This window comes from Macrosteles quadrilineatus, unplaced genomic scaffold (genome assembly GCF_028750875.1).
Source record: "Macrosteles quadrilineatus isolate MER2022 unplaced genomic scaffold, UCM_ALF_1.0 Scaffold_4__1_contigs__length_99947679, whole genome shotgun sequence".
In the NCBI taxonomy this organism is placed as follows: domain Eukaryota; kingdom Metazoa; phylum Arthropoda; class Insecta; order Hemiptera; family Cicadellidae; genus Macrosteles; species Macrosteles quadrilineatus.
In genome coordinates this window covers 10,781,856-10,806,475 of record NW_026542597.1, presented here as the reverse complement: position 1 = coordinate 10,806,475, position 24,620 = coordinate 10,781,856, and the positions used below count along the sequence as shown (strand labels likewise).

Here is a 24,620-nt window from a genome sequence, read left to right as displayed (position 1 = left end):
GCCGCCTATTGTCTTTGCAATTTTAGGTGCGTGACGTCAGCCTCCTATAGCACAAAGTCTGTGCCTATAGCACAGAAAACTATAGTCTGCTCCAACTGAGGAGGTTTAGGACGTCAGCCGCCTATTGTCTTTGCAATTTTAGGTGCGTGACGTCAGCCTCCTATAGCACAAAGTCTGTGCCTATAGCACAGAAAACTATAGTCTGCTCCAACTGAGGAGGTTTAGGACGTCAGCCGCCTATTGTCTGTGCAATTTTAGGTGCGTGACGTCATCCTCCTATAGCACATAGTCTGTGCCTATAGCACAGAAAACTATAGTCTGCTCCAACTGAGGAGGTTTAGGACGTCAGCCACCTATTGTCTGTGCAATTTGAGGAGTGTGACGTCAATCGCATATAGATTGTGCAATCTGATATGGTGTATGGATTTTGACATCAGTCGCCTATAGTGTGATCTAAGGTGGCGTGTGGACCAAACGTCAGAGATAGGACGAAATAGATAGGACTAACTAAACAGTACTTCGCAGAAACAAGTAAAATATTCGTACACACTCTCAAATTGCCGCGCGGCTTATTGCATCAGGTAATAATAGTTTCTGCAGCTGTAGGATAATAACAGCCATAAATGCAACAGCTGCATGGCTACTATTGTTGCACCGACTACCAGTAATGGAACTGGAATAGTAAATATTTATGCTTTCCTCCGTCTCATAGGAAGTTAAAGAGGTCCTAAACGTATATGAGATTCCATATATTTTTATGGAATTTTTTTAAGATTATGATTCATATTATATAGTGATGTTGACTTAGCCCAAGTTAGCCTTTACCCAGAAATATCATACTAGACATACGGTACTTCTAAATATCTCTATCAATCAGATCTAACTGTCGCAACTAAGCTTTGTGATAATTGTCACAGCAAGATGGGGAAACCAACCAATATGGCTTGATAAAACAATGTTAATACTGTAGTAAATCCGTCTGCAACTAGAACGATAAACACAGATATAAAAACAAGACAACCAAGGCAAGATAATTAAAAAATCAAATAAATACAGTACAGATTGCGGGTGTTGTGGGACTGTATCAAGTGAGACGTGGAGAGGGTTGGAACCACATAAGATGATGTAGAGGGCAGGTCAAAAAGGAATAGTTTTTATGGTACAGCGTAATATCACCTTATACAATTTGGCACTGGGAGAGAGTGAGTGAGAATAAAATGGTCAGTTCTGTAGGCCTATCAACCGTTGCAGTGGAGTTATTGTACCAAAATCGACGGAAACTAATCGCTTGAATGGTCTGGAGAAAGCAAAGCAATGCATCTCCAACTGCACTCTGCGGTCCACAATGTGCAGTTTAGCCAATCGAGGAGAAGAATCCAAACACAACTCAACTGGACTTTCACTGACAACACGATGTTTTCGTGGAATACATAATCAGCTCTCGGATCAAAATGTGTAAATTGAATATGAAATTCAAAACAGTTAACCATCCACCTAGGTGACTTGGAGGAATAGAAAATGGCATATGGAAGGTTATAACATACTCACCAATGTTAAACTAGGGTCGTCTGGTAACTATTTTGGCTAAGCGTAACCATGATACACACCTTCCGTAGGGGGATGCTTGGCAAGATCGGGGTATTTCCACCAGGGAGTTAATCAGGTGCTATAATCATACATGAAACCCAACTGACTTATTGTATTCCGTAAAACATTGCTGTTTTGGGGAGAGGAATTTTATAAACAACTGTATTGGTTCCCGTTCTATTAAAAGCGGGGCGTATGATGTGTGTCCCCTCAATTATGACCAAGGCACCAAGATCACGGGTAAAATTTTAAAGACCGCTCTTGAGGAACCTGGTCAAACAAAATTGTTTCTGCTTGAACTTTAGACGCAAACGATTGGATTACAAAGCATCTAAGGGTATACGTTTTTCAAACAACATCTAGGTAGGTATGAAATACGTCAGACACAATACACTCTTCAAATTCGGCTATCCACTTTCATAATCTCCGAGGTTATCTTTTCATGACAACCCTACTAGAACATCACTTTCCTTCCTCCCAATTAGGCCCGAGTTGCAACATATCGTCGGACAAAACGAAAGTCAGCGCGTGCGTAGCTTGAGCGTGAAGAGCCCACTTTTCCTCTCGGTACGTAACGATCCCTCCTCACTGTCGTGCTGCCCGTATATCACCATTACCATTACTAGCGCCATTACCGCCGCCACAGCTGATACACGTAATTAATCCACAGTAAACTTTCCGTTACGTACACAACGTGGAGAGTGAAAGAGATTTTCTTGTAAACATATTGAAGAGTTCAAACCCAACAGCTATGCTTACCCTCTTTACATAATTTTTGTTCCACATTTACATCCAATAATTAATCTGCAATTATATACGAACAAAACATAAATTCTTCGAACTTAGGTCCTCTTTATTTGATGGTTGAACTCGAAATCGGCATTAGCCAAAAACCCTAAATGGGGTGATGGGCAATCATAAGACACAACGAATAATCACCTCGCCGTAGTTGAGGAACTAATCAACGCAATCAGTGGCATCATTTAGAAAAGGGAGCACAATAAGATCAAATCATAGAAGTATATTTCATTTTACCTACCATTGTGATTAGTTCATAGAAGGTCCAACAAAGTGTTTTTAACTCGAGTCACGACGCTTACTACAAAAGCTATTGGTCTGAATCTGATCATACCTGCCGTGATCTTATACTCAAAGTCGAATGATTGACGAAATGTACTATCAAAAGCTATTTATAAACAATATCTAATCGTTTACTTTAAGATTAACCAGTTATATAGTAACTGTGTTCTCTAATCTTTTAACCATACAAGAACGCATTGTCCTTTTGATTTGACAATTTTCACTGTCACCACCAAATTCACCGGCACTCCCGGAAAGCAATTTCCAAAATCATTGAGGCGGGCTTATAAGTCCCGTTGTGTCCGGTCGAAGGTGGCAGGTGGAAGGACTGGTTGTCTGGTTGACTGGTTGGCCCACTGACGACTGGTTCTGGCTGAGGTTGTGGTTCAACGGCCTTCCTTGCCACCAGAAACTCGCCAGCAAGGTCAATCACACTGATCTTGAAACATCAAGAGTTGCCTCAGCCCCCAGCATCCCGGTCCAGTGTTTTTCCACCAGGAGGATCAACGCTTCAAGTCGAGATATATCGGCTGTGTGCTGGTAAATAGGATTGTGCAATGTGTTGCAATATTTTAGACTTGGTTCTGGAGATATACTATTTAAGGAATTAAACAGGCCATTTTCCATTACGATTTGGAAAATTAAGATTACGCGAAGTTTCGGTGCAGTATATGGAATCTGACTCCGTCCTCAGGTGAAACGTTCCTCCTGAAAAATAAGATTAGCTCGAACCCCCAGCATAACTCAAAAGAAAAATCACACAAGAAACTCTATAGTAGTAAAATGGACAATAAATGAAAGAAACAATTAATTGTCATTACAAGTGGAGGGTAGGAAAACGCAATAGTTACTTTTGCATAAGATAGTTCCCTTTAATTACATAAACTCAACCGCACCAAAAATAAACTGCAAATCACACATAATGGATATATTTGCATTAGAAGATATATTTGTTGTTCACAACGAAGTTGGAGATAAAGAAGATAATTGAAGATAAAGTGTTTTAAAAGCTGGCGAAACCGTATTACTGTGTATATTATACGTATTTTCAAGTCATGGAATTGCCAATGAATAAATTAAAGTATGTATGCAATTTATTTTGCAAAACATACAAGTTGATTTGACAACCAGCTTGTGTCAGATAACCATTGGCATTGTAAAATTATAAATTAGTACTGTAATTGGAAACTTTGTATTTGTTATTTTATCACACGTTTCCCTGTTATTCTGTGGTACCACTTACAGTGCCACCTGAGAAAAATCGTAACATGCGAACTTACCAGAAATCATTTTTTATTGACATTATTATAAAAAAAAACATTATACAAAAAATTTTTTACTTCCGTGCAAAATCGCTAGGATTTCAATTTCCGTAGTTTGAGTGCTCACAAGCTTTTCATCTAGTTATTCGATCCCGATAAATTGTCTTCAAACAACCTAAACCAATACATACAACAATGATCTTACCTTTCCAACGTTGTGCAACAAACTGAATCCTTCAACCTTCTCACATGACGTCCAAACATAAACTCAATTTTCATTATGAAAACTGACCACACCCTTATTATTATTTCAGCATGTATAATTAGGTGTGCGATATGAGATTGCATGTTTGTCGCCAACGCCAAGGAATGGCGAATGGCGTGTGCTGAACACCTGAAGGTCGCCGTCACAGCCACTGGTACATTGATCCACAACAATGCAAGCACTGCCAATACACTGCCACACTTTGCCATTGGATTTCTGACAAGCTAGAGGTCTGTAAAAATTCTCAAAATACGTCCTGTTCCTCACAAAAAATTGCAGCCACTAGGCTAGACAAACTTGTACAGTTCAATTAGGAAAATACGCCTATCAAGAAGATGGATATTAAAATAATTAGTTCAAGAAGATATTGAAAAGGGAAAGAGCTTCACAAAAAAATGCAGGAAAACATAGGTAACGTACATGAAACTACAAAATATAGTCATGTCACGCTTGTCTACATTTTGTAAGAGTCTCATAAGAAGTTGTGAAAAATTGTATAAGAAATGCTACAACAAAATAAAATATTCAACCTGCCCAACATAACCATCGATATTTCACTCGCTTATTATAATCTAAAATCTATCGTTTTAAATCTTCGATAAACAAATTCTGTCAACGACAAATTGTCAAAGCCTTGAGTGATGTCTATTATTGACGTTCGTCATAGCCAATCGTATTATTTTATATCCACAGATATTTAGTAAAAAGTTGCAGTCAGTGATTGAAAAAAAATACAAATGAAATTCAGCCAACGCGATCGCGATAAATGTAGGGGAGGGGGGAAATATCGTACGCACAAGATTTTATCTTTACTACACATTGCAATACCTCATTTTTCGGGGAGCTGGTCTAGTAGTGGAGCACGGGACTACGGTCCCTGACTTCCCGGGTTCAAATCCCACCAAATCACCAATAAATTTTATCTTAGTGATAAAGCCGACTTGGTTATCACGTTACTTCTACTATTTGTTTCAAACTATCGCGATGATAAGGGGTTTCTCGTGAGAATCAAATGCTAGAACACAACAGTAATTGTAGACAAGGCAAGAAAGGTAACATCTACAGGGTCATCGTCCGTCCTGTACGTGTCCTTGCAACTACTAGACATTCTACATTTAGTTAGCAGATGTCTGGGGAAATACTGTGTAGTTGGTTTAGTTGGCAGTAAAAAGGCAGCGGTTGTTGTAGACAAGGCAAGAGGTGAGCAACAGGGTCATCGTCCGTCCTGTACGTGTCCTTGCAACTACTAGACATTCTACATTTAGTTAGCAGATGTCTGGGGAAATACTGTGTAGTTGGTTTAGTTGGCAGTTAAAAGTCAGCGGCTATTGTAGACAAGGCAAGAGGTGAGCAACAGGGTCATCGTCCGTACTGTACGTGTCCTTGCAACTACTAGACATTCTACATTTAGTTGACAGATGTCTGGGAAAATACTGTGTGTAGTTGGTTTAGTTGGCAGTAAAAAGGCAGCGGTTGTTGTAGACAAGGCAAGAGTGAGCAACAGGGTCATCGTCCGTCCTGTACGTGTCCTTGCAACTACTAGACATTCTACATTTAGTTGGCAGATGTCTGGGAAAATACTGTAAATAGTAAGTAACACGGTCTATTGGCTGCAGTAGGTAATCCAGATGAATGAGAGATAGTAGTACCGGTAATTAATTGTTTTGCTGCTGTCTGATGAACAGGGTTTTAGGCGCCTGTGTTTTTAATTAAATTCCGTGCATTTGAGTGCATAAATTCTGTTGCTTACGATAAAATTTGAAGTAATATAATTCTGCTCTAAACAAATTAAGTAAGTTCGCCTAATGTCCAAACAATAAACGGAAACCGTTAGTTGTAAAAATGTAACTACGCTCTTTAACCGTCATATATAATTGTTGTATAACTGTAAACACAGAAAACAATGTCCTGTAGTTACAAATCGCAGCACCTAAGCCTCAATTTCTTTGTTTAGCACGGACTTCACTAGTCATCTCCGTCCAACCCGTTAGCACAACTGTACAATACTTTAGGGAATTATAAACATGAATCAAACGATACAATAACCCTCGAGCTGCACAATAGTCTAATAATCTAAAACTTCGATGCACTTTGGTATATTTTAAACAAGCGAGTGTAATAAGGTCTTGTGAGATCTAATAGTGTTTCTGCAAAACCTAGCAAACTATTTTTGGCATTATATTTACAGTTAGTGAAGCAAGGCCAGTCTACAGTAGGTAGCCTACTATTCCATAGTAAACACAATTGTATCACAAATATTTTAGCTATTATTAAACAAGAAATGTGCCAAAAGCTCATGTAAGGAATATCTGGTTTGAAAACGTAGATAGCTCTTTTATGATTTTACTCTATAGATTATCTTAAACAACTTTAACAAACAATTTTAACGTAGAAAAACTTTTAATTGTTAAAATAGAGAATATAAATGAATTCTCATTGCATTGTGTAGTGTACTGTAGTATGCTCGACGAGTATTTCTTTAGCAATACGTATATTCAAATACATTATCCATTTATTATTCAACAAATTTAAATAGTGCTATAATAATGTGGGAACAATGGGGATTTTTCACACCACACTTGGGATGCATTTCCTTTTTAGCACAGTGCGGCTTTGTGGCAAAGTTTTTTTTCCAACCATCGTTTATCAAGAAAAATTATAAACATCTTCAAATGTGAGAACGGATTTTACGAAACAAATTGTTGGATATCATACTATGTTTATTATTATCAATCACGCACTAATTACTGTTTGGATTGGACTCAAATTTGACACGATAGCTCATATTCCCCAATCGTCTATTCCTCTAACATAGTGCATATTCATTGTTTATCAACAAATAGTGTAAACAGGGATTAAATCCCAGATGTGGGATAGGAAGGGATTTTCACACCCAAGTGTGGGATATCTTGCTTGGAGACAGAGGCAGGCAGTCACGTAGCATTCAGCATTTCGTGGCGGATTAGTAAGGAATTTCTAAGTGCCATAAAATACCTCCGCGACTCCAGTATTACCTCAGTGCTCGCATACAAATTGGCTCATACATATTGGATGTAATTATATGCGTTAATTTAAGAATTCCTAATTATAAAAGTTCCTTGGAAGTTTATTTCCAACGCTTCTCGTTAAAATTCGCCTCGAAGTTGGGTGATGACAAAATTGTTATGTTTTTTCGTGCAGTTGTAGTAGTAGAGTACTGTAAAGAAATCTGTACAATAAAGAAAATATTACGAAAAGCAGTACAGTACTCCACTTAGATGGGCTGGAGTGATGGAGTTGTTTATAATAATAAATCTGTTTGAATACTTGGCCGTTGAATTAGTGTACAGCTTCATGTATGTAGCTTATGCCTGAATCAAGGCATTCATATAACTCTTATTAGCAAAACCAGAAGGGAAGTTTACAACGCATAACTATGAAAAAGACATGCAGATTAACACCTTTAGTTATAGATAGTCACCTGCAATATGGACACACTCTTTCAATTTTGTATAAAAAATCATCATAGAGCCGCGCCGCGCCGACTTAAAATACGTGAGCTTGCCTAATACAAAAGTTTACTTTATTGAAATTATTTCATTCTTTTTAGAGCATTTTGAAGTCGGTCGTATTTTTTTACAAAAATAAATTATTTCATGATTTTTAGTGACTGTATAATTTGTTATATATTAATTACTTGAAGTTTTTTGATAAGCAAAACTGCTTGAAACAATCAAAAGTGCCACAGAACAATCATTATTTTTAAACTGCTTGAGTCACCTGTTCAGTTTACATAATCAATGGGTATAAAAATTAACATTTTTGGATTTTCCTTTAAAAAAACAAAGAGTTGTCCATTACATTAGGCCTAATGAAAAAAGAATGACTTTCCTAGAGACATTGAAATGCCAGACATCGTTTCCTGCAATTGGTGTACTTCTACTGTACATTATAAAACGAAATACAGTAATGTCTCAAGCCTTTTGGAACAATAAGAAAGTTATTCCTCAGCCACCAGCACTAAAAAACCTCTTAAAAGTAGAAAATTGGTTGTTATCACGTATATTACCTTTGAAAAATACGTGTATGAAAGATTGGTTCAGCTAAAAGTGGTGGAAGGGGTAGGTGGTTTTGTTTGCTCAAGATGTAGTCGAAATTGCAAATCAGCTTCCCATTTCCGAAACAGGCATAATATTATAGACAGTGAAGAATATTAATAAACACTCCACGTCTTCAAATGCATGTTTAGTAATAAAAATATTTAACACTTTTAAGACGATTGACGATTATGCAATCTCACACCTCTTATGTCGTTTAAGGAATAATTGCATCTAATTTATGTTTAGACCTCTTTTACGAATGCTTTGGTTTTCACAATACACCTGTAGGTCCCTTAGTTGCCATTAGCTGTATGGGCTACTAATTAACAGCTGTGTCTAAGGAACATGTCGGCCTTAGTCAGTAACAAGACTACAAGATCGCACCACTCATTCTACACTCATCCTTCACTCATATTTGGGTTAAAATACGCACATAGTGGCGTCCCCATCTTAAATAATTGATATTGATATTGACCTTAAATTGTCAATATCATACAGCTATTCACTATGTTTTTATAAGTCAGAACATTCACATTCAATACTCAAAACAGAATCATACACAAATCAGGTCAAACGTTGAAATACCTTTTTTATAGTCACCAAAACAAAATGCATTTTTTCAATGTAACTTATTTAGTCTCCATGGCAAGAAATAGTTTATTAATCAATATGAAGCAACTGTTTCATGAAGAAACTGTCTGTAGCTTCATTTAAATGGTTTTAACTAACAGCTGTAGGAATGTTATTATTATTTATTGCCTTCTCTGCACAAATGTAAACAATCTGCACAAATGTAAACAAAATGAATGTTGAATATTTAAGGTTTTCAGAATTTTTCTCCGAAACAAATATTATACTTAAACATAATATATAAGGTACCAAATAGAAGCTCTCCTGGTTATTTTGGTGGTGGAACCACACTGATCGGTAAAAGAACCACAGAGAAATTGGTGAACATACATAGAAAAAAAAAACATCGCCACAAACAAATTGAGAACCTCCTCCTTTTGTTGGTAGTGGGGAAGTCGGTTAATTAAAATAGCTTAAACATTACCTATTCCAACCCTAAATTTACAAAGTATGCTAAACATGTAACAAACGATTGAAAAATTGACGTTGACAAGGTCAACCTTTCCATGGATACCCTAAATACCAAATTACGCTGCAGATTATAGGGAAAATAAAACTTGAAATGAGGTCCGTCAAAATATCCGTGACTGAAGGTTGGACAGGTACAAATAACCGGAACTGTGCGATCACGGCATCTCCAACACGGGGGCAAAAATATCTCAGTTGGGCTAGGATTATATCGGTACCACACACAGAAAGTTAAATAACACCTAGACTTGCATACAGTAAAAATAAACATATGGAAATACCTAAAGTAAAATGCGCCTTCCAACACTTTTATATAGATGAACAAGTATCGGTAAGGATTAACACATGTCTATAAATATTTACGAGAAAGTAAAGATACATGTATAATATGTTTCAATAGCATTCAATTTCGACTAGTAACTAGTCAAAATTAATATTATAAATCTCAATTTGTGAGACTTTTTTCCTAGGACGCTAGGCACGAGCCCGGAATTGTTTTTCACATTACTTCAGGCTAGACCTAGTGGTTACGGCAATATCACTTGGATAAAATTCATTGGTGATTTGGCGGGGTTTGGACCCGGGACACCAGTAACCGGAGTCCCGCACTCTAACCACTACACCAGCTCGCTCCCCAATTTGTGAGGCTAGATGCAAAAAAAATGCAATACTTAATGCACTTGTATGCAAAATGGTATGTTATTCAGCCTAATAAAAACATGTAAGAAAAGCTGAGGAATACAGTTAACGAACACAGAACACAACATTAACTACTCTAGGTATATTTAAATGTCTAAGTGTACAACTATAGGTGGGTAAGAACACGAAGTGGGTAATAGACGGGAAAATAAATATGCATGAAGGCTAGACACGCGCAGCGACGACAGCAGACAACTTAGCACAAGGTAGCGTATAGCGTATAGCGTACGTGTGTATAGGATAGGGAGTCATGTGGAAGCTACGTGTTTAGTCGTCAAGCAAAACACATTGAATGGGTTTACTGAAATGTCAGATCATCTTACTGTACGATTCAAAGACAAGACCAGAAAACACATGATTATACAAACCAACAGCTGATTCGATGTTGAAGTTGTGTCTTGATTACAATCAAACCACTCGAGCAAAAATTTAGCCGAAAATAAAGAAGCTTTATGCCGAATTGACTAGCTAAACATATACGCCGAAAAGAGAATACATAGTATAACGGTGTTAACTAGTATTATTACTTTCTAGCTAAAAAAACACGTTTAGCAGTTTATGAACACGTAGTTTTATGCTAGTTATATTTATCTAAGTAAACCTGATGATTTATGTAACGAGCCTAATGCTATGAAGAAAAACAACACAGTTAAGTAACGTTGAGAAAGTTTCAGGTAGGAGAATGTCAGAAAATTATACACCAAACATTTCAACCACTTGCTATCCTTGCAGATGTAGTTATTGATCAGCCGAAGGTATACAATAGCAAAAACTGTAAGAGCAAATTGACATATAGAATAAATAACTAAAATGTATCTACTTATCGTAATACCGATCAAACACAGATTGTACACAGTAAAAAAAATACTTTTTAACTAGTTTTCCTTGACTGTAAATATTTATAGCGCGTTCACTACCACATTCTCAATCAAAACCTTACTCAACGCCTGTCAAAGAATTTAAACTATCCAAGGCTAAAGAGGACGAAATCAACAGTGGGCTTGTCACTCACTATGGATTATATGGATTATATGATAGTTATCATACATACACCGCAAAAATCCTTAATCCTCTGCATATTTGATATGACCATAGATAAAAGGAGTTAATCTTTGCTATGACCTGCTAGGTACTTCATCTCAGTTATACATGTATGCGCATTTTTCTCCTCAAGTTCGCCGCTTAACAAGTGTGGAATATGTAACAGCCTGGATGACTGACGGCGTATGTTCCAACAACGTGATCTCGACCTGTACGTAACGTCTACGTGGTTGGGCCAATCTACAATACTGTGACAAAATGACCAGTGTATGTAGCAGATTATGTTGTATACATAAATTCTACTTTTAAAATAAAAATATTGTAGCCACAGAACCAAAAAACAAACCCCGTCACAGCAAACCTGCAGACGAATTTGCCTGATTTGATTTTCACCTAAATTTAAATAACGCTGGTTTTAAGTAGGCTACCCAGCCTTACTGTGGGAGGGGGTAATTATATGATTTTTTTAGTAAAATATAATAACTTAGTGTAAAATAAATAAATGTACCAAGTTTAATAAAAATATATCCATAAAACAAGCAAACTACAACAGTTTACATCTTCTCCATAAGAATAACATGGAAATCTTAGGTTAACAAATTGTTTAAATTTTCTCCGTTACCAATAACCGCACAAAAACACTTAAATGTAGTAAATTATTTGTATTTACGCTCTTAAAAATGGTTTAGAGAAAAATTAGATAAATTTATGTTTTGAGGGTCAAAATGGGAATTTTGTTCCCATGTTCCGAACATGATATTTCGCAAATTCATTAAAGTTTATCCCGTCCTACACATTCAAACCTATTTTTATCAAACTCATAAAAAATTACTCAAGTTATACGTTCACGGACACACATACATAACAATTTAAACGAATAAGGGTTTTAGCCTCTGGTGACACCAAAACATAGTACAAGGCAAAGTAAATCGGTCCCGGGCCTATCTAAAATGAGTCAAAATCCGCTCAGAGGCAAGACGATTGCACAAGTCTGCAATCCACTTAGTCAGACACTTGCACATGGTTGCTTGCATGGCTTCGAGATTAGACTACCCTAGCCGTAACCTATACTATACTGTGCTTACTCACAATTGTTATACTTTCACAAAGAAAAATTACAGCAAATTTACAAGAATAATACGGTTAGGTGTAACAGTAAGTTAATCCCCTGCCATGAATGCTAACAAGAAAGAAGTAGTACAAAGGTTTAATTAGTTAATTAGGCCTAAAGTTAAGTAGTAATAGAAATGTCAAGAAATGTTGGAAAAACAAGAAGAAAGCAGTCTGTACTCAAACTCGTCGTTAGCGTTGTCTGTTTACTTAACTGATCAATTACCTTAATGTTTCGTATTCGTGTTTGTGTTGTGTTAAAATGCGTATTTATTATTTTTTCGGGTTAAACAAGATGAGACATTTTCATATGAAGAAAGAAAACCGTCCTTGTACAGCCATACAGGTGCCGAAACTAGTTGTGTTTACTACAACAGTGGATTGCCTAATAGCAGGTATTTGAACCTTTTTTACACTGTTTTGTGTTGTTTGGTTGGAATACTGGAGTGCAGCAAAAGTAAGTAAATGCATCAATTAGCTACTGGCGCACTAAAATCAGTGCAAGGAAGCCCACTTTGTCAAGTAACTGTAGGGGAAAAATATATATATATATATATATATATATATATATATATATCATCTTTATGAACCAGCTGAAAAAGATTGTAAGGTCAATTCTGTCTGGTTGTGCGTTTTTAGTTAACCATCATATTTATTTGATTAATTTCAAATTTCGTTTCTTGTAACTTAACCAGCTTTAAACCTGTTTTAACTGCAGAGTAGACCAAATATCTGAACATTTACTCTAAAATACATCAAAACCTGTTAACCGATTGTGATGAGTACAAAAACGTCATCGACACGAAACACAAATAACAATCTTAAATTTACCATTGGACCAGTCTACTTGCACAATTCAAAGTGACCTTAACATAAAAATTATTGCTTAGACTGTTACAAAATTTAAAAAAAAAAATGCTTTAATCCATTCTTTGTGCGAAATACTTCCGTATCGTTATTGCTGCTATTACAACCAGCCTTAACAATATTTACAATGCAATGCTCACACAGGCCCCCCGCGTAGTTTCTGTACTCCAATATAGCTCTCGACAAACAAAGTCGAGGCTGATGGTTAATCATAGACCATAATGAAGACCCCCGTGGCGAGACTTTGTACTTGCCGAGGGCTGGACTACAGTGTCAGTGGGGGTGTTTTGTTGACTGTATGGCTTGGAAATAGTCACAGAGTATTCAAACTATCCTGAAATGATTTATGTGAAACAGTCGATCGGATCAATAAAATAATGTAGGTATGAAGGATTTTCATAATCTTACTAATATTATAAATGTGAAAGTTTATGTGTTTGTTTGTTTTTGTTTGTTTGTTTGTTTGTTTGTGTGTTTGAAGTTCAATCACGCATAAACCACTGGGCGGATTGGGCTGAAATTTGGCATGATGATAGCTTACATTCCCGATTGCATATTCTTATCTCAAAAATCCTTTCGGGCTCCGCCCCAGTGGCTCTGTAATTCCCCATGTTAACCTTATGAGTATTCATATTTAAAGGGAATTAAAGAATTTAGTTAGCTGTTTCAACTAAAAAAGTTGGTTCTATGATATGGAAAAGCATTAAAAAGTTATAAGATTTACCAACAGGGTGCAGCACTATATTTTTTTGCATTTATGAAAACAGCTAATTTGAACTAAGCAGCAACAAAAAACTGTGATTCGCAATGAGAACTGTCAAAGTAGGATTGTTTACAGTTATGTTAATGTTTTTCATTTCATGAATAATTTGTGATATTTTGTGAATTGTTGATAATTTGTTTTTCTCTATTGTTTAGGTGATGTGGTAGAACATTATGGCTATGGTAGATGTGTAATACTATAGAATACTGTTAATTTAAAAAAGCAAATTTTATCAAACTGTGTCCTCCCTTATTGCAAACGCAAAGCTTGAGTATAACTGCAATAAGCAATTTATACTTATATTCCAACCCCGTACGAAGGATGGGTACTCTGCTAGTTAGTATTATAAAGATAAATTCTAAATGGCAAAAGCTATTAATTGCTTGGTTGGCTGCTTGAACACGAAGCACAAAAACATCCAACATACACATAAATGATTTATAGACATCTATTAGTTATATTATTGTCGGGACCACGTACGTTTGCAGTTGGTGGCAGCAAATCACAAGACAAGGCTAGTGTGACGTTGCCACATCGCCCGTTGACAACACTAATAAAAATATACTAAGCAATATTTTCAAATCAGCTGGTATTTTTAGATTTGGCAACACCACACGGTTCTCATTGGTTCATTCAAAACCATATGGTAAATAGGCTCCTCCCTCAACTGCAAACTTATGTGGTCCCGACTTTAGTTGAGTAGCACAGCCGGAATACAGATATTGAGTGTATTATTTAAATCATTAACAACAGCTGATAAATAATAATAGACGCGAATTTCACTGTATAATTTCAACTGCATGGATATAATTTATACGTACAACATACAGGGTGTCCCAAAAACAACTGAACAACTTTGTTGCAGTGTATTTTACTATCAGGCTTAAAAAAAATTTTAATAAATATAAATTAACACACATATTCTTAATTTTGTCTGGATATAGGGTTTAATTTGAAAAATCAACATGGCTTCCATTGTTGGCAAAAGACAGTTAATACATCTAACTCTGACCACACTAAATGTTGCATTATATCAGTGATGGAGCTGAAGGCGACATCACTCTCAATCTCAATTCTCCAACATTGACGATTTTCGACATGTATAATCTTGGTCTTTGACAAAACCCCAGACAATTATTGTTTGTTTCAATGTGCCATTCAAACACATTGGGCTCTCTCTTTAACGTTCATGACCTTAATACATGCCTCAATACAGGTTATGTTTTGAAGTTTAAATCTTTGAGCGACAGCAATGATACAGCTGATACAAGCAAATTATGTTGAAACTGTATGAGTTCCTCTATCATATTAATTTAAAAAATGATCTATGGACGCTTACATAGATTGTACAGTATTGGGCTTTAAGTTGTTCAGTTTTTTTACACCCTGTATATTGTATATCGATATACAGTACAATGTGTATTTATCATTTTAGACTTAAATATAGTACGAGTAGTTTTTAAAAATACCAGTGTTAATTACAAGTTCTAATTTAATCACATGGTACAGACTGTGACATCTGGGGCGGTACCTACACCCACTAATTAACTTCATATCTTTACAATATCAGATAAGGAAACATGTTTACCATCACGAAGTATTGCTGAAATGAAATAGTACAACCTTACATGAACTATGCATTTCAACATGAAGCCACAGAACAAAGCTCTTCATTCTGCAAGGCAGCCTTTAATGATTGACGTGGTTATCCATTTGGCAGTAGAGTAATTCTTTTGGACGATTGTGTTATTGATTTGTATCGTAAATTATAAAATAAATATTTACATTGATTTATCTATGTGCATTGATCTTTTCTCCTCAAAGGGTTACATAAACAGTATCAAAATTCAAGTACAATCAAATACAAACACAATGATTGGTAAATTAATTTATCTCAATAAGTAGATAAATACATATAAATCTATGAATGAGAATGAACTTATACAGAGTAAATGAGTATTTACTAGCTGTTGTAATTATCCATTTGATCATATAATAAACAAATGTTTTTCCATAAGGATAACATGAGGAGTTTAAAGGCCACTGGGGGTACAATTACTTTGTACGACGGTCTCTTCAATTTGATGGATACTGACTTAAGTACTTTCCAAACATTTCATCGTTGAAACAATTCTAACTGGTTGTTTCAAATGGTTGAAATAAAAGAGGGAGTAAAAGTCAGACAAACAAGTCTAAACATACTAAAATTAAGTATGGTTCACGATTGTAAAATAAGCTATTTATACTGAGTTTTGATTACTGGTCAAAAGTACAAAGAAACTATTGCTAGGCACTTTATATGTATTTTTAAATGCATAGAATAAGCAAACAAAACAGTAGGATCTCATTTTCGAGAATTCTCACAAAATAAAGACGAGCAAATATTAAACGAAAGGAGCTGTTTGAAGAGACTGGAATGTCTCTATTCACAGTGAGTTTATGTAAATGAAGAAAATTCCGAGAATCTTGAGTTGTTAAAAACATTGTCGAACTGCAGTCTTCCGTGGCTTATTTACATGCAACGCAGGTGCGACGAGTTGGTTTAGGTTTTACTCGAGAAGTAGGATTTAATTTACTGCCAAAGACAAGACACACTTACAGTGCAATTGCATTAGTAGACTCTGTTGTTTGTTTTGTTTGCCAGCGAAACCATTGGCACAACAATCATTACACATTGAGAGAGTATACTTTTGAGAATATAGGCTACGTGTAAAATAAATCGTTACGGCAAGTCAATTGACTGTCACTTTTGAAACCAGTATTTTCTACCATATTCTAATGGAAAATCTACTTTTTTACTCAAGCTAAAAAGATGCACATACAATTTGATACATTAATCGTTTGGTCAAATTATTTTTTTCTCGGCAAAATTGTTTTTTTTTTAACTAGTCGCCAAAAATAGTGGACATAATAAACACTATGATCAAAATAAGCATTCGCTGCATAACTATTTCACTGGAAACTTCCATGTCATTAATTGTGTTAAGACGTTTGCACATTAAATACGAAATTGCTACAATAATGAGGGTAATCCTACAGTATTCAACAAAATTTATACTTACTTATGATTTCCAAACAGTCAAATGAGATAATAACCCCAACCTGTAACACGAAGTAAAACATTCAATAACAGTATAAATTAAACAACACACTATTATCTATTTAACAGCATTGTTCACAAGTGAAAACAACATAAATCCTTCGTGTCACGTGAGGTATGTGATTAGATGTTTGATCAAAACAAGTCACTGGATGTGATGAAAAATCACACGCTATTCATATCGGGCAATAAATGGAACAGTATGAGTATTTGTCATTGCTAAACTTACAGGATGATAAAAACAGAGATTTATACAATGTATAAACCGTAATTTTTCGATTAGTCGGAATGATGTAATGTTGTCTTATGTGTATTTTCTGTTATTACCTCTTACGTTACAAGAGTGTGTCATATGTCATAAAATGGTGTTAAACTATACCGTGTTATTATTTTTATTGTTGAATATGAAAATACGTCCATATATTGGGTGAGCCAGTCACAGAATGCGCTAGTGACTAAAACTATATATTCAACCTAATTATTTTTTGTTGCAGGCCAAGTTGATGGATCATAACAGTTGCTATAGCTCACAATTAGTCATTCCGTTAGTTTAAATTGTTAGATAATTTATTTTTGTAAAAAAATACAAACGGCTTCAAACGCTCTAAAAAGAATGAAATAGTTTAAATAAAGTTAACTTTTGTATTAGGCAAGCTCACGTATTTCAATTCGGCGCGGCTCTATGATGATTTTTGATACAAAATTGAAAGAGGGTGTCCATATTGCAGGTGAATATCTATAACTAAAGGTGTTAATCTGCATGTCTTTTTCATAGTTATGCGTTAAGTGTTATTTTATTACCGTAATCAGAGATCGGCATTATAGTGGTATTAACGAGTATCTTTAAAAAGATTATAACGCATTTAAATGTTTCTAACTTGGAAATGTAACGTTTTAATACTAAACTAGCTTCTTTTCCCTATCATAATATCAAACTAAATTATTTTCCTATTCATATAGAACATTTGTGTGTGTTATTTTCATAATGCATTTATTCTGAAGTAAACATAAAATACAAGAAAATATTTCCTTTAATATATAAACAAAACAGTTCAGTATGTTTTTTATATATTTATGTTATCCAGCTACAATTTATTGATTTTCAAAATACACACACAATATTTAATTTCAATCATATTTGCAGTTTGAACCGCGCCGACTTGAAATACGTGAGCTTGCCTAATACAAAAGTTTACTTTATTTAAACTATTTCATTCTTTTTAGAGCGTTTGAAGTCGGTTGTATTTTTTTACAAAAATAAATTATTTCATGATTTTTAGTGACCGTATAGTTTTTATGTACCGGTATTAATTACTTAAGGTTTTTTGATAAGCAAAACTGTTTGAAACAATCAAACGTTCCACAGAACAATCATTATTTTAAAACTGCTTGAGTCACCTGTTCAGGTTACATAATCAATGGGTATGAAAATAAACATATTTAGATATTAAGAAAGAAAGAGTTGTCCATTACATTAGGCCTAATGAAAAACTAATTGTCTTTTCTAGATACATTGAAATGTCAGACATCATCGTTTCTTTGCAATCGGTGTACTTCTACATTATAAAAAGAAATACAGTAACGTCTCAAGCCTTTTGGAACAAAATAAAGTTATTCCTCAGCTACCAGCACTAAAAAATCTCTCAAAAGTGGAAAATTGGTCGTTAACACCATAGAACCTTTCGTATAGTACCTTTGGAAAATATTATATGAAAGATTGGTTCAGCTAAAAGTGGTGTAAGTCATGTAGGGGGTTTTGTTTGCTCAAGATATAGCCTAGTTGAAATTGCAAATCATCTTCCTCTAGGACTTTCCGAAGCAGGCATAAAATAGTATTGATATGTTATAGTAACTGGGTAGAGAATATCAATAAACATTCCACATCTGCAAATGCATGTTTAGTAATTAAAATATTCAACACTTTTAAGACAATTGACGATTATGCACTGTCACACTTCTTAGGTCGTGTAAGGAATAATTGCATTTGATTTATATTTATACCTGTTTTACGAATGCTGTGGTTTTCACAATACACCTTTATTTGTCATTATCATACAGCTATTCACTGAAAAATGTATGTTTTTGTAAGTCAGAATATTCAATACTAAAAACATAATTACTGTATACACAAATCAGGTCAAACGTTAAAATACATTTTTTATAGTAACCAAAACAAAATGCATTTTTCTCAATGTAATTAATTTAGGCTTCATGGCAAGAAATAGTTTATTGATCAATATGAAGCAACTGTTTCATGAAGAAATTGTCTGTGTCTTTTAAATGGTTTCAACTAACAGCTGTAGGAATGTTATTATTATTTATTGCCTTCTCTGCACAAATGTAAACAATGTGCACAAATGTAAACAAAATGAATGTTGAATATTTAAGGTTTTCAGAATTTTTCACCGAAACAAATATTATACTTAAACATAATATATAAGGTACCAAATAGAAACTCTCCTGGTTATTTTGGTGGTGGAACCACACTGATCGGTAAGAGAATCACAGAGAAATTGGTGAACATACATAGAAAAAAAAAAACATCGCCACAGACAAATTGAGAACCTCCTCCTTTTGTTGGTAGTGGGGAAGTCGGTTAAAAAGATTGCGTATTCGACAGAAATCAGTGATTTAGATCAGCACAATCTGTCGGTGGCTCACATAAACTATGATACATAACACTATGAATATAAACTACATAACTATAAACATAAACGATGATTTTTCTCAAAAAACTGGCTACAAATGTAACATGGGGATGACATTTTTACCAACCAATTGCTGGTTTAAAATCAAATCACTTGTAAACAATTTAGTGCAATTATGGTAATGATTACTTGAAATCTCAAAATAATAGTAATTATTGATCATTTTCGATTTCGAAAAAAAATCATGTTTTGCTTTTTTTGGCATGATATTTTATTGAAAACTCATATCGGCATAGTTATTATTATGGATAATAGAATTTTCCGTGGATTGCTTGGAAATAAACTTCAAAAAAGTTGGCAAATTAATTTTGTTCATGTCAGTCATTTAAAATGTCAATATTGCGATCTTTTAGAATCGCTTATAGCCACAAAGGTAAGTTTATTACAGTTTATTTACGCTTATTACAGTAGTAGTAGCGGGTATTGTCATATGCAGATAGTTAGCACGGACCCTTTCATAAAACACCCGATTTGATTATTTCATATGAACATTTTCAGGGAATTCACCTCGATTAAACTAAACTTGGGCGCAATTTTTTGGTAACATATCATGTGGAAATTATGAAAATTGATAGTGTAGTAAACATTAGCTAGTGGTCCGAATTATATCTCAAAATGCGATTCCACCTCATGTATATGATTTAACGCATACTTAATTGTAGGAAGAACATAGTAAATTACCAAGAAGATTAATTTCAAATTGCATTTTTCTCAATGTGTCTAAAAACAAAATTATAAAAATGTATCATACATTTGTACGATAATTTGTAGGATTAAGGTGAAGATGCATTGTAGGCTACGGCAATTACAAGAAATGTAGAACAAAACTCTTTTTATTTTATGGCTTTATATCAAAAGCTAAGCCATAGGCTACAATCATGTAAACAAATAAGAAAAATCATATCAAAACAGGACACAAAACTCTAATCACGAAGAACGAATGAATTATCGAAATCAAACCATTCTACTTGAACCAACAATGAAAAGGAAAATTACTTTACACACACTAAGCAGGTCAAATAAACGGAGCTACCTTGAGCAAATTCTCGCAACCACACGAAAGGTACAAATGTAATTCACTGGTCCTATTTGCATGTTGGGTCGGGGGTTGTATTCAAAACAGGGATTTATTTTACCGCCCAGTCGCATCTACAGTGTTGCTAGGTCCAATATACCAGAGTTATCTTAAAAGCCCATTCGGGGCCTGACTTAATTGAATTCCAGCTTTAATATCACAGTTCTCCACTTCTACTCGGTGAAAACGAGTAATTTATTTGTTTTAATTGTTTTAAAAATTAAACTCACCTTTTTCACGATTAAAAAACTTTCAGTAAGCCATCTTATAATATAATTAATCGTTGTGTGAATTTTATCCACATTCGGAATTAATAATGTACATTTAGCGGTCGATCTGGGTTTCCTCGCAACATGCACGCAAACCATCGAGATATTAGTTTTAATTAATTTCTGTTTCCAGATTCAGTTACAAAACGGAAGTATAGCATTATTTAGGTGGAAATTACGCATGGCCTTTAGAAAAGGTGACAATAGATTGGATAAATTTATCGAGTACTGTATTTATATAGAACTGTTAAATTCTGGATATTTCTTTTTCAAAAACTGATTTTTGGGTAAGAAATAGTAGATTTCACCACTAGGGCGTGAAGTGACTCTTTACGATACATAGCCTTTTTAAGACTTATTGTTAAACAATAGTATATTTCATCACTCGGACGTAAAGTGACATTTTTTGCCCGTGTGATGAATAATATTTTCGTAATAGTATATTGAAAAATTATTTAACAAACCAAGTCAGGTATCGAAAATACTTTTCAGTTAAAGATAACCTCTCAAAAATACTTCCAGCGTAGCTAATGTAAATAAGCAACTAATTAGTAATTTAATAATTTCGCCTATTACGATTGTACTGAACATTTTACCATCAATATGTCGAACTATTGACAAGAACGCAACAATAAGCTCAAAACCTTCCCAATTAAAAATATCGACAAATCATTACGATCCATGTGATTGCTACAATCGAAATTTACAGCTGTTTACAACAGCAGATTTTTACTCCATAGGGACTAAAAAGGCGTTTACTCCCGACCCTAAAGAGTAAAAATTGGCCCGCAACGCATGTGCAAAAATCAAAAAACTGCAGTTTTTGCTTCAGTATGACGAAAGAAACTTTCTATATTCTACAATATTAATATTAGTAAGCAAAAGGCAATAATTATACCATAATCTAATGTTTTATCAAAATTAATTAAAATCTTAATTTTCAATTACCTAAAGCGACATTAATATTGCAGCTCGAACACAAATTTATTGTTAATTTTCAGCATTAAACACCTTTAATGTGAGTATGCATCGAAATATAACAAAAAATGCGGGTATGACAATAATTACGTTATTGTTTTCCAAATACAATTAAACATTTGTCAATTTGTAAAAACACCACAATTTAAAAACTTGACAAGAATTAAAACTCGCATACACATTAGAAGAACCTATTCCACCAAACAAATATCCCGAGTAAAACCACACCAACGACAAACACATTGTGGAGGTTGATTAGAATAATTTAACCCTATCTACTTTGCGTAAAACGTAGAATTTAATCCACTAAATCTACTCATTTCCCCGTTTTCTGCCGAACACCGCTGTATCGAAACAATGACGATCCGGGGTCGTTAAAGAGGTAGTAAAACCTGTCCTGTCTTTTACGGTTCGATCGTTAAAGATGCTCATTAACCTTAAGGAATTGCGTTTTACACTACCTTGCCGTGGTGTTTTCAGCTAATGATGAGCAGTTTGACTCGACAAGTGAGGGAATTCAATTACTTAACGCCAATGTCGTGTCTTCTGGGCTGTTTGAGATGCGATTAAACGTTTCATCAGAAAGCCAATGTTTCAAAGACCTGAATTTCGCATAATTGACTTCTATGTTTTATTACAATGTCTCATGGAGCTATAGAAGAAAGCATGGCTACTGAATGGTTTAGTAAATGGTGATGACGATGGAAATTGTACTAAATGAAGCTTGTATGACCAACGTGTAAATTAAAATGGAACAATATCTACTGTGATCAGTTATTGTTAGCCTACACTATATGTACAACATGTAGCACAACATATGTATAGCCTATAGCACAACGAACTACAGTATAAGATAATGTAATGTACCGGACGCTGTGGCTCAGAGCAAGTATCTTGGGTTGATAAGTCATTCATTGTTGGTTTGAGACTTCCGCCTTCAATATCTTATCACTGCAGCGGTCACCACAATCAGTTGAAGGTTCTTAGGGAAAAAATGTTGAACTACTTGTCATGAAACCTGACACTAACCCTTTTGCTGAGCGATCAAGTATTTTGAAATTTTTCTCCGGTATAGGTATGTAGCCTATACAGGCTTCCAATTTTAAATTGTAATTAGTCTTAGCACATTTAAAAGCTATCAAAGGCATACAATGCCTAGTAATGTATCCATTTTCCCCTGGGACGCTAGGCACGAGCCTGGGATTGTTTTTCACATTACTTCAGGCTAGATCTAAGGGTTGCGGCATTATCACATAGATAAAATCCATTGGTGACTTGGCGGGGATCGAACCCTGGACCTCATGGACTGAAGTCCCGCGCTCTAACCACTACGCCAGCTCGCTCCCCCTAGTATCAGTATGAACTTGAAAATCCCCGAATCAATTCTCTATGTTAACATAATTGACGTCAAACTTATCTGCAACGACCTTGAATAGTCTCCATGCAAATGCGTACTTCCGGTCCGTCTAACCATTTCCTGTGGTCTGGCCCCGGGTACGATACGAGCGGCGAGCGGCGAGCGGTGAGCGGCGAGCGGCATGAGCGGCGCCGCTCTGACATCGGGTCTCATTTAGTTGCGTGTAAATTTGCTGAGGGTGGCCACGATACGTCTGAGCGGCGAGCGGCGGTAAGCGGCACCGCTCAGCGCCGCTCATGGTTCCAAGTCAAAACCGATTTTCGCGAAAACGCCGCTCGCCGCTCAGGTGAGTCATGCTTCAGTTCGGCCTAAAATGACAGGGAAACAGCAGCAAACATACGATACGGGTCGATACGTGAGGTGCAGTCCAGGAAATGTTTGTGGAATGACCAGCACGGAAGTTTTAAGACACTTCAGTCATCAGAAAAGTATAGGAAAAAATTCGGGTTAAGGCTTTTCTAAAACCTAAGTTTTCTTTAAACGCAAACAATTGTCAGACAGCAACAAAAGTTGCAATACGTCTTGCAGGTAAGCATAGTTTACCATTTTATACTAAACTGACTCATAAAACTTGGGAAACTTGATGAGCGTTATAAATGTGCCGCTTGTATCGTAGCCACCACCGCCGCTCACGTGCCGCTCAGGTTGCCGCTCGCCGCTTGCCGCTCACCGCTCGCCGCTCGTATCGTACCCGAGGCCTAAGACTTGGTCGTGAGAAGAGATGCTATCCTGTTCGCACCCACATCCGCTCTTTGATGTTTTAGTAACCATTATATTACCCAGTTCAATTTGCACGTATCCTGTCTACAGTAGCGTTTCTTGGACTACTGGTCTTGCATGTTCAATCGCTGTGATTAGGCCCTACTCAGACAAAGCAAAACATTACTTAAGGTGTTTTAACTATACTGTTTAGCGGCGACTACACTCAACTAAAATATTTAAAACAACATAAAACTCTTCAAAGATCAAGATCTTCAAGATAAGTTGATTTTTTTAGTTTGTCCGTGTAATGTTAAAAAGACAGCAACGTAATTTAGAAATTGAATTGTGGCATTGTAGAGTTGTTACTGTAAATTATAGTAATCCGGTCGATACATAGCTATTTTACAGAAAAACTTAGTGCTTTCGACGATTTTCATCTGCAACCCCACGTTTTAGTTAAAATGTGATAACGCAATCGCGGGATTAAAATCCTAGCGCCCCTCCAGTTTCATTGTGCACT

General features: G+C 35.4%; 1 protein-coding gene across 3 annotated transcripts in view; it reads right to left on the bottom strand.

The window, feature by feature from the left end:
* Positions 1-24,620, bottom strand: part of LOC128992181 (beta-1,4-glucuronyltransferase 1-like) — a 171,971-nt gene that overhangs the window by 121,195 nt on the left and 26,156 nt on the right. The window contains exon 2 of one of the 3 annotated variants that reach the window (XM_054415633.1): positions 16,914-16,953. The exons of the other annotated variants lie outside the window; for them this stretch is intronic. The gene's annotated coding sequence lies outside the window, so the exon portion shown is untranslated. The remainder of the gene's footprint in view (positions 1-16,913; positions 16,954-24,620) is intronic. 3 annotated transcript variants of the gene reach the window in all.